Genomic DNA, 9244 nt, shown 5'->3' with positions numbered 1-9244 from the left:
GTGGGGAGAGAGAGAGAGAGACAAGGTATAGCAGAGAGAGAGGTGGGAGAGAGAGAGAGACAAGGTATAGCAAGAGGAGAGGTGGGAGAGAGAGAGAGACAAGGTATAGCAAGAGGAGAGGTGGGAGAGAGAGAGAGAGACAAGGTATAGCAAGAGGAGAGGTGGGGAGAGAGAGAGAGAGACAAGGTATAGCAAGAGGAGAGGTGGGAGAGAGAGAGAGAGAGAGACAAGGTATAGCAAGAGGAGAGGTGGGAGAGAGAGAGAGAAGGTATAGCAAGAGGAGAGGTGGGAGAGAGAGAGAGAGAGAGAGACAAGGTATAGCAAGAGGAGAGGTGGGAGAGAGAGAGAGAGAGAGACAAGGTATAGCAAGAGGAGAGGTGGGAGAGAGAGAGACAGGGTATAGCAAGAGGAGAGGTGGGAGAGAGAGAGACAGGGTATAGCAAGAGGAGAGTGGGAGAGAGAGAGACAGGGTATAGCAAGAGGAGAGGTGGGAGAGAGAGAGACAGGGTATAGCAAGAGGAGAGGTGGGAGAGAGAGAGACAGGGTATAGCAAGAGGAGAGGTGGGAGAGAGAGAGACAGGGTATAGCAAGAGGAGAGGTGGGAGAGAGAGAGAGGAGAGGAGGGTGGAGCAAAAGGAAATGAGAGAAGGGGAGAGCGAAAGGAGAGGAGGGAGAGACAGAGAGGGGAGGAGGGGAGAGCAAGAGGAGAGGAGGGGAGGAGAGATAGGAGAGGAGAGAGCCCCATGTTCAGGAGGAAGCTGAGACAGAGAGCAGAGAGACAGCGGTTGTGTCTGAACAGCCCCATGTTCAGGAGGAAGCTGACAGAGGAGAGAGACAGTGGTTGTGGCTGAACAGTCCCATGTTCAGGAGGAAGCTGAGACAGAGAGCAGAGAGACAGTGGTTGTGGCTGAACAGCCCCATGTTCAGGAGGAAGCTGACAGAGGAGAGAGACAGTGGTTGTGGCTGAACAGCCCCGTGTTCAGGAGGAAGCTGACAGAGGAGAGAGACAGTGGTTGTGACTGAACAGACCCGTGTTCAGGAGGAAGCTGACAGAGGAGAGAGACAGTGGTTGTGGCTGAACAGCCCCGTGTTCAGGAGGAAGCTGACAGAGGAGAGAGACAGTGGTTGTGACTGAACAGACCCGTGTTCAGGAGGAAGCTGAGACAGAGAGGAGAGAGACAGTGGTTGTGGCTGAGCAGCCCCATGTTCAGGAGGAAGCTGACAGAGGAGAGAGACAGTGGTTGTGACTGAACAGACCCGTGTTCAGGAGGAAGCTGACAGAGGAGAGAGACAGTGGTTGTGGCTGAGCAGCCCCATGTTCAGGAGGAAGCTGACAGAGGAGAGAGACAGTGGTTGTGACTGAACAGACCCGTGTTCAGGAGGAAGCTGAGACAGAGAGGAGAGAGACAGTGGTTGTGGCTGAGCAGCCCCATGTTCAGGAGGAAGCTGACAGAGGAGAGAGACAGTGGTTGTGACTGAACAGACCCGTGTTCAGGAGGAAGCTGACAGAGGAGAGAGACAGTGGTTGTGACTGAACAGACCCATGCTCAGGAGAAAGCTGAGACAGTCAGTCGGTTTATATAACTGTTCCCAAAGAAACATGTATGTCACTGATAAGAGAGAAGTGTGTGTGTATGTGTGTGTGTGGTGTGTGTGTACAAACAGACTCTTATAGACTGTAACACACTCACTATGACACATACTGTGTACTGTGGTGATATATGGTCTATATTTCATACTGTGGTGATATCTAGTCTATATTTCACACTTTTGGTGATATATAGTTAATTTCATACTGTGGTGACATCTGATCGATATCTCATACTGTGGTGATATCTAGTCTGTTTCAGACTGTGGTGATATCTAGTCTGTTTCAGACTGTGGTGATATCTAGTCTATTTCAGACTGTGGTGATATCTAGTCTATTTCAGACTGTGGTGATATCTAGTCTATTTCAGACTGTGGTGATATCTAGTCTCTATTTCAGACTGTGGTAATATCTAGTCTATTTCCTACTGTGGTGATATCTAGTCTATTTCAGACTGTGGTGATATCTAGTCTATTTCAGACTGTGGTGATATCTAGTCTATTTCAGACTGTGGTGATATCTAGTCTATTTCAGTCTGTGGTGATATCTAGTCTATTTTATACTGTTGTGATATCTAGTCTCTATTTCAGTCTGTGGTGTTATCTAGTCTATTTCAGTCTGTGGTGTTATCTAGTCTATCTCATACTGTGGTGATATCTAGTCTATTTCAGACTGTGGTGATACCTAGTCTATTTCAGACTGTGGTGATATCTAGTCTATTTCAGACTGTGGTGATATCTAGTCTATTTCAGACTGTGGTGATATCTAGTCTATTTCAGACTGTGGTGATACCTAGTCTATTTCAGACTGTGGTGATATCTAGTCTATTTCAGACTGTGGTGATATCTAGTCTATTTCAGACTGTGGTGTTATCTAGTCTATTTCAGACTGTGGTGTTATCTAGTCTATTTCAGACTGTGGTGTTATCTAGTCTATTTCAGACTGTGGTGTTATCTAGTCTATCTCATACTGTGGTGATATCTAGTCTATTTCATACTGTGATGATATCTAGTCTCTATTTCAGTCTGTGGTGTTATCTAGTCTATTTCAGTCTGTGGTGTTATCTAGTCTATTTCATACCGTGGTGATATCTTGTCTATTTCAGACTGTGGTAATATCTGGTCTCTATTTCCAGATCACACAGGTCAAGAGTATGACAACAGAGACTTCGGGCATGTCCCAAATGTGATCCTATATAGTGCACTACTTTTGACCAGGGCCCCTATGGGTAGTGCCCTATAAATGGAATAGGGTGCCATTTGGGATGTACCCATAAATAGCAGGGTCATTCCATATGACCTTAAGGGGTAAGGGATATATTTGGAATGCTCTGGTGTTAGGTCTTCATGTTATTGACTGACTGTAACAGATCAATGTTAATTGTGTTCTCAATAACGCTAAGCTGTTAGCTTGACTTCTTAGTCCTACAACCCACACACACACAAATACAAATAAATGGACGCACAGGTACAAACGCACACGCACACGCACACGCACACACACACACACACACACACACACACACACACACACACACACACACACACACACACACACACACACACACACACTTTACTCTTCCTACCTTTCTCGCGGGCTTTTTCGAAACACAATGTGCTACAAATATGACGAAATAAAACCGTTAGGGGTTAAACCGGACATTGCCCTACTGTTATATAACACTGTTAGGGGTTAAACCTGACATTACCTAATGTTATATAACATTGTTAGGGGTTTAAAGCTGACATTACCTACTGTAAAATAACACAGTTAGGGGTTAAACCTGACATTACCTACTGTAATATAAAACTGTTAGGGGTTAAACCTGACATTACCTACTGTTATATAACACTGTTAGCGGTTAAACCTGACATTACCTTACTGTTATATAACACTGTTAGGGGTTAAACCTGACATTACCTACTGTTAAATAACACTGTTAGGGGTTAAACCTGACATTACCTACTGTTTATATAACACTGTTAGGGTTTAAACCTGACATTACCCTACTGTTAAATAACACTGTTAGGGGTTAAATCTGACATTACCTACTGTTATATAACACTGTTAGGGGTTAAACCTGACATTACCTACTGTTATAGAACACTGTTAGGGGTTAAACCTGACATTACCCTACTGTTATAGAACACTGTTAGGGGTTACACCTAACATTACCTACTGTTATATAACACTGTTAGGGGTTAAACCTGACATTACCCTACTGTTATAGAACACGGTTAGGGGTTAAACCTGACATTACCCTACTGTTAAATAACACTGTTAGGGGTTAAACCTGACATTACCTACTGTTATATAACAATGTTAGGGGTTAAACCTGACATTACCTACTGTTAAATAACACTGTTAGGGATTAAACCTGACATTACCTACTGTTAAATAACACTGTTAGGGGTTAAACCTGACATTACCTACTGTTATATAACAATGTGAGGGGGTTTAAAGCTGACATTACCTACTGTTATATAACACTGTTAGGGGTTAAACCTGACATTACCTACTGTTATATACCACTGTTAGGGGGTTTAAAGCTGACATTACCTACTGTAAAATAACACAGTTAGGGGTTAAACCTGACATTACCTACTGTAATATAAAACTGTTAGGGGTTAAACCTGACATTACCTACTGTTATATAACACTGTTAGCGGTTAAACCTGACATTACCCTACTGTTATATAACACTGTTAGGGGTTAAACCTGACATTACCTACTGTTAAATAACACTGTTAGGGGTTAAACCTGACATTACCTACTGTTATATACCACTGTTAGGGGGTTTAAAGCTGACATTACCTACTGTTATATAACACTGTTATGGGTTAAACCTGACATTACCTACTCTTATATGACACTGTTAGGGGGTTTAAAGCTGACATTACCTACTGTTATATTAAACAATACATTGAAAAAAGACCGTATTTCTGGTGCAGGTACAGCCAATTAGCGCTAGCTAACGCTACTAGGCAAAACATATACTGGAGCTTGCGACATACAGGACCATGGAGAGTGAAGGTGTAACTCTACTCTACCTGGCTGCATGACTCAGCACCAGAGACAGCTCTCACAGAGCTCAGTGTAGAGAGGGAGACAGAGAGACAGCTCTCACTGAGCTCACAGTAGAGAGGGAGACAGGGAGAGGGAGTGACAGAGAGAGGGAGAGATTGTAGCTCTGGTCTATGTCCCAAACCCTATTTCTTGTATGTGACCCGATTCAGGAAACTAGGCGTATGTCGCAAGTCACGACTTCCTTTTATTGTGGCAATTGTGCTCGAATTAATGCAATATTAGCCATTTTCAAAGCAACATACTGAAACAAACGGAACTACGCAAGAGATGTTGTTGTGGGCTGAAAGCATAGGAGTAGGATTCGGTACTGCAATAGAATCCTACGACTCAGTCGGTACTCTACACAGACCTGTGCGGCATAGCCAATCAGAGTTGCAGTAGGCCTATATGCAAATAGACCATTGCCATATATGGATCTGTGTCATTTACTTTGAAATGGACTGTGTTTACAGTTGTGGTTGTGAGTAGATGCGCTTGTTTTGAGATCAAAGCGAGAGCTGCATGTAGCCACTTATGCACATTCTGTTCATATCCTTTACTAGTGTGGGAGTTAATGTAATGTAGCTAGGTGCAACTGCTATGTTAATGTAATGTAGCTAGGTGCAACTGCTATGTTAATGTAATGTAGCTAGGTGCAACTGCTATGTTAATGTAATGTAGCTAGGTGCAACTGCTATGTTAATGTAATGTAGCTAGGTGCAACTGCTATGTTAATGTAATGTAGCTAGGTGCAACTGCTATGTTAATGTAATGTAGCTAGGTGCAACTGCTATGTTAATGTAATGTAACTAGGTACAACAGCTATGTTAATGTAATGTAACTAGGTACAACTGCTATGTTAATGTAATGTAGCTAGGTGCAACTGCTATGTTAATGTAATGTAACTAGGTACAACAGCTATGTTAATGTAATGTAACTAGGTACAACTGCTATGTTAATGTAATGTAGCTAGGTGCAACTGCTGTGTTAAGGAAACACAAGAACAATGTTAGCTGAGGCTATAAGTACATTTATGGCAGCTGGACATAACTAATGGATGCATTAAGTCAGGGCCATAAGTACATTTATGACAGTCAGACATACTAATGTCAGGACACAGGAAGGAGGATGGTGGTAAAATGACCAACAGGTGAAATATAAGTATACAATAAATGTATTATTTTTTGTATGACATAAGGGGTCCTGCCACCATTATAATCTAACCAGAAGCAGAGATGGGCGTCTGTCACGGTTGTCGTTGGTGAATGAGGACCAAAATGCAGCAGGTACGTGTATACTCATTTTTAGATTTATTACCTTTCAAACGGACACTCCAAAACAACAAAACACGCAAATGAACGAACAACAAACAGTCTGGCAAAGCCTAGGGCTGAACACAGAACAATCACCCACAAAACACAAACACAAACACACCCTCATTTATGAGACTCTCAATCAAAGGCAGATAGAAAACACCTGCCTTCAACTGAGAGTCCCAACACCAATTCACCAGACATAGAAACAGACATACTAGACTCCACATAGAACTACCTAGACATAAACCAAAACCCGGACATACTAAATCAAACACCCTTTACACAAACACACCACCCCGAACCACATAAAACAAATACCCTCTGTCACGCCCTGACCAAACTACAAAACAATTAACCTTATATACTGGCCAGGACGTGACAGTACCCCCCCCTTAAAGGTGCTACCCCAGAAGCACCTTAACACAAAAAAAATTACCCCCAAACAATACCCAAAAGAAAATTCCCCCTTACTAAAGGGAGGGAAGGGAGGGTGGCTGCCGTCAACGACGGCACTGTGCTACACCCCCCCTCCCCAACCCACCTATATTGGAGGCGGCTCCGGCTCAGGCCGTTCCAGGCTGTCTGGGCAGTCTGGCAGCTCGGGACGGTCAGGGCAGTCTGGCAACTCGGGACGGTCAGGGCAGTCTGGCAACTCGGGACGGTCAGGGCAGTCTGGCAACTCGGGCAGGTCAGGGCAGTCTGGCAACTCGGGCAGGTCAGGGCAGTCTGTCAGCTCGGGGCAGTCTGGGCAGTCTGTCAGCTCGGGGCAGTCTGGGCAGTCTGGCCACTCCGGCAGTTCAGGGCAGTCTGGCCACTCCGGCAGTTCAGGGCAGTCTGGCCACTCCGGCAGTTCAGGGCAGTCTGGCCACTCCGGCAGTTCAGGGCAGTCTGGCCACTCCGGCAGTTCAGGGCAGTCTGGCCACTCCGGCAGTTCAGCGCAGTCTGGCCACTCCGGCAGTTCAGCGCAGTCTGGCCACTCCGGCAGTTCAGCGCAGTCTGGCCACTCCGGCAGTTCAGCGCAGTCTGGCCACTCCGGCAGTTCAGCGCAGTCTGGCCACTCCGGCAGTTCAGCGCAGTCTGGCCACTCCGGCAGTTCAGCGCAGTCTGGCCACTCCGGCAGTTCAGCGCAGTCTGGCCACTCCGGCAGTTCAGCGCAGTCTGGCCACTCCGGCAGTTCAGCGCAGTCTGACCACTCCGGCGACTGTTGACTGACGGGCAGCTCCGACGACTGTTGACTGACGGGCAGCTCCGACGACTGTTGACTGACGGGCAGCTCCGACGACTGTTGACTGACGGGCAGCTCCGACGACTGTTGACTGACGGGCAGCTCCGACGACTGTTGACTGACGGGCAGCTCCGACGACTGTTGACTGACGGGCAGCTCCGACGACTGTTGACTGGCGGGCAGCTCCGACGACTGTTGACTGGCGGGCAGCTCCGACGACTGTTGACTGGCGGGCAGCTCCGACGACTGTTGACTGGCGGGCAGCTCCGACGACTGTTGACTGGCGGGCAGCTCCGACGACTGTTGACTGGCGGGCAGCTCCGACGACTGTTGACTGGCGGGCAGCTCCGACGACTGTTGACTCGCGAGGCTGGGTTTACGCACTTGCCGTTTAGTGCGGGGAGCGGGAACAGGACGAGTCGGACTGGGTGGACGCACTTCCGGGTCCGCACGAGAGACAGGAGCTGGAAACCCAGGGCTATGGAGGCGCACAGCCGGTCTAGATCTTACCTCCTGCACAACCCGCCTTGGCTCGATGGAACTAGTAGCCCTGCACGAGCGGAGTGCTCGTACAGGGCAGACTGGGCTGTGCAGGGGCTTGATGGTAGCCGTGCGTAGAGCGGGAGTTGGGTAGCCTGGTCCTCGGAGGCGTACCGGCGACCAGATGCGCTGCGCAGGCATCCTCCTACCAGGCTGGATGCCCGCTCTAGCACGGCACCTGCGAGGGGCTGGAATAACTCGCACCGGACTGTGCGTGCGTATGGGTGAGATATTGCGCTTCTCAGCGAAACATGGCGCTCCCCACCTCATACGCTCCTCCATATAACCACGGGTAGCTGGCTTCCGGCTCTTCCTTCGCCTAGCCAAACTACCCGTGTGCCCCCCCCAAAAATTTTCTTGGGGGTGCCTCTCGTGCTTCAACGCCAGTCTTGTCCCTCGGAAACGTTCCCGGTCCATACCAGCCTTACTCCTATCCTCTCTCTCGCGTACCACCTGTTTCCAAGGAAGGCGATCTTTCCCTGCTTGGATCTCCTCCCAAGTGTAGGAGCCTTCTCCCTCCAAGATCTCCTCCCAAGTCCATCTCTCTCGTTTGTCCTCTTCGAAAATCCTCCGCTCCTTCCTCTGCTGCTTGGTCCTTTGGTGGTGGGTGATTCTGTCACGGTTGTCGTTGGTGAATGAGGACCAAAATGCAGCAGGTACGTGTATACTCATTTTTAGATTTATTACCTTTCAAACGGACACTCCAAAACAACAAAACACGCAAATGAACGAACAACAAACAGTCTAGCAAAGCCTAGGGCTGAACACAGAACAATCACCCACAAAACACAAACACAAACACACCCTCATTTATGAGACTCTCAATCAAAGGCAGATAGAAAACACCTGCCTTCAACTAAGAGTCCCAACACCAATTCACCAGACATAGAAACAGACATACTAGACTCCACATAGAACTACCTAGACATAAACCAAAACCCGGACATACTAAATCAAACACCCTTTACACAAACACACCACCCCGAACCACATAAAACAAATACCCTCTGTCACGCCCTGACCAAACTACAAAACAATTAACCTTATATACTGGCCAGGACGTGACAGCGTCACTGGGCGTAAACAAGCAAAGAACTCGGACTAAAAGATAATGGTGGCAGAAGGACTAAGCGGAGTATCTGCATTTACATATGGGATGTACCCATATGCTGTATGTGTATAAAAGCAAAGCCAGTGCTGAGGGAAGTCAGTTGTTCCGCGGACCAGCTCGGCTTTGCTACTTTGTATTAAAGCCTATATTGAATTCACAAGTTCTTGTAAGAGTGTTATATTTTTGAGGCAATATTCCACGACACTAGTTAGTGAGTTATTAGACCAGTTATAGATCATTAGTAGTCAGCAATAGGGGAGTGATTGCTTCTGACAAGAGCACAAAACTTGTACATTTCTAGACATCTTTAAAATGCCAGTCAGGTAAAGAGTTTGTTTCTGTCTTAAAGGGGCAGTGTTGTATTTTGAGACAGGCTTGAATAAGCGAAGTAGCCAATA

General features: G+C 46.9%; 1 long non-coding RNA gene across 1 annotated transcript; it reads right to left on the bottom strand.

Annotated features, from left to right (window-relative positions):
* Window positions 1-5834: 5834 nt before the first annotated feature.
* Window positions 5835-8866, bottom strand: LOC115207857 (uncharacterized). Its single transcript, XR_003881069.1, has 3 exons — window positions 8810-8866; window positions 8654-8656; window positions 5835-5897 (listed from the first exon to the last, which is right to left on the bottom strand). It is a non-coding gene; the product is annotated as an uncharacterized LOC115207857 (long non-coding RNA).
* Window positions 8867-9244: the final 378 nt, after the last annotated feature.

The sequence above is a fragment of the Salmo trutta genome, chromosome 1, assembly GCF_901001165.1.
Source record: "Salmo trutta chromosome 1, fSalTru1.1, whole genome shotgun sequence".
NCBI classification, from domain to species: Eukaryota; Metazoa; Chordata; class Actinopteri; order Salmoniformes; family Salmonidae; genus Salmo; species Salmo trutta.
This window is presented reverse-complemented; position numbering and strand designations above follow the sequence as displayed.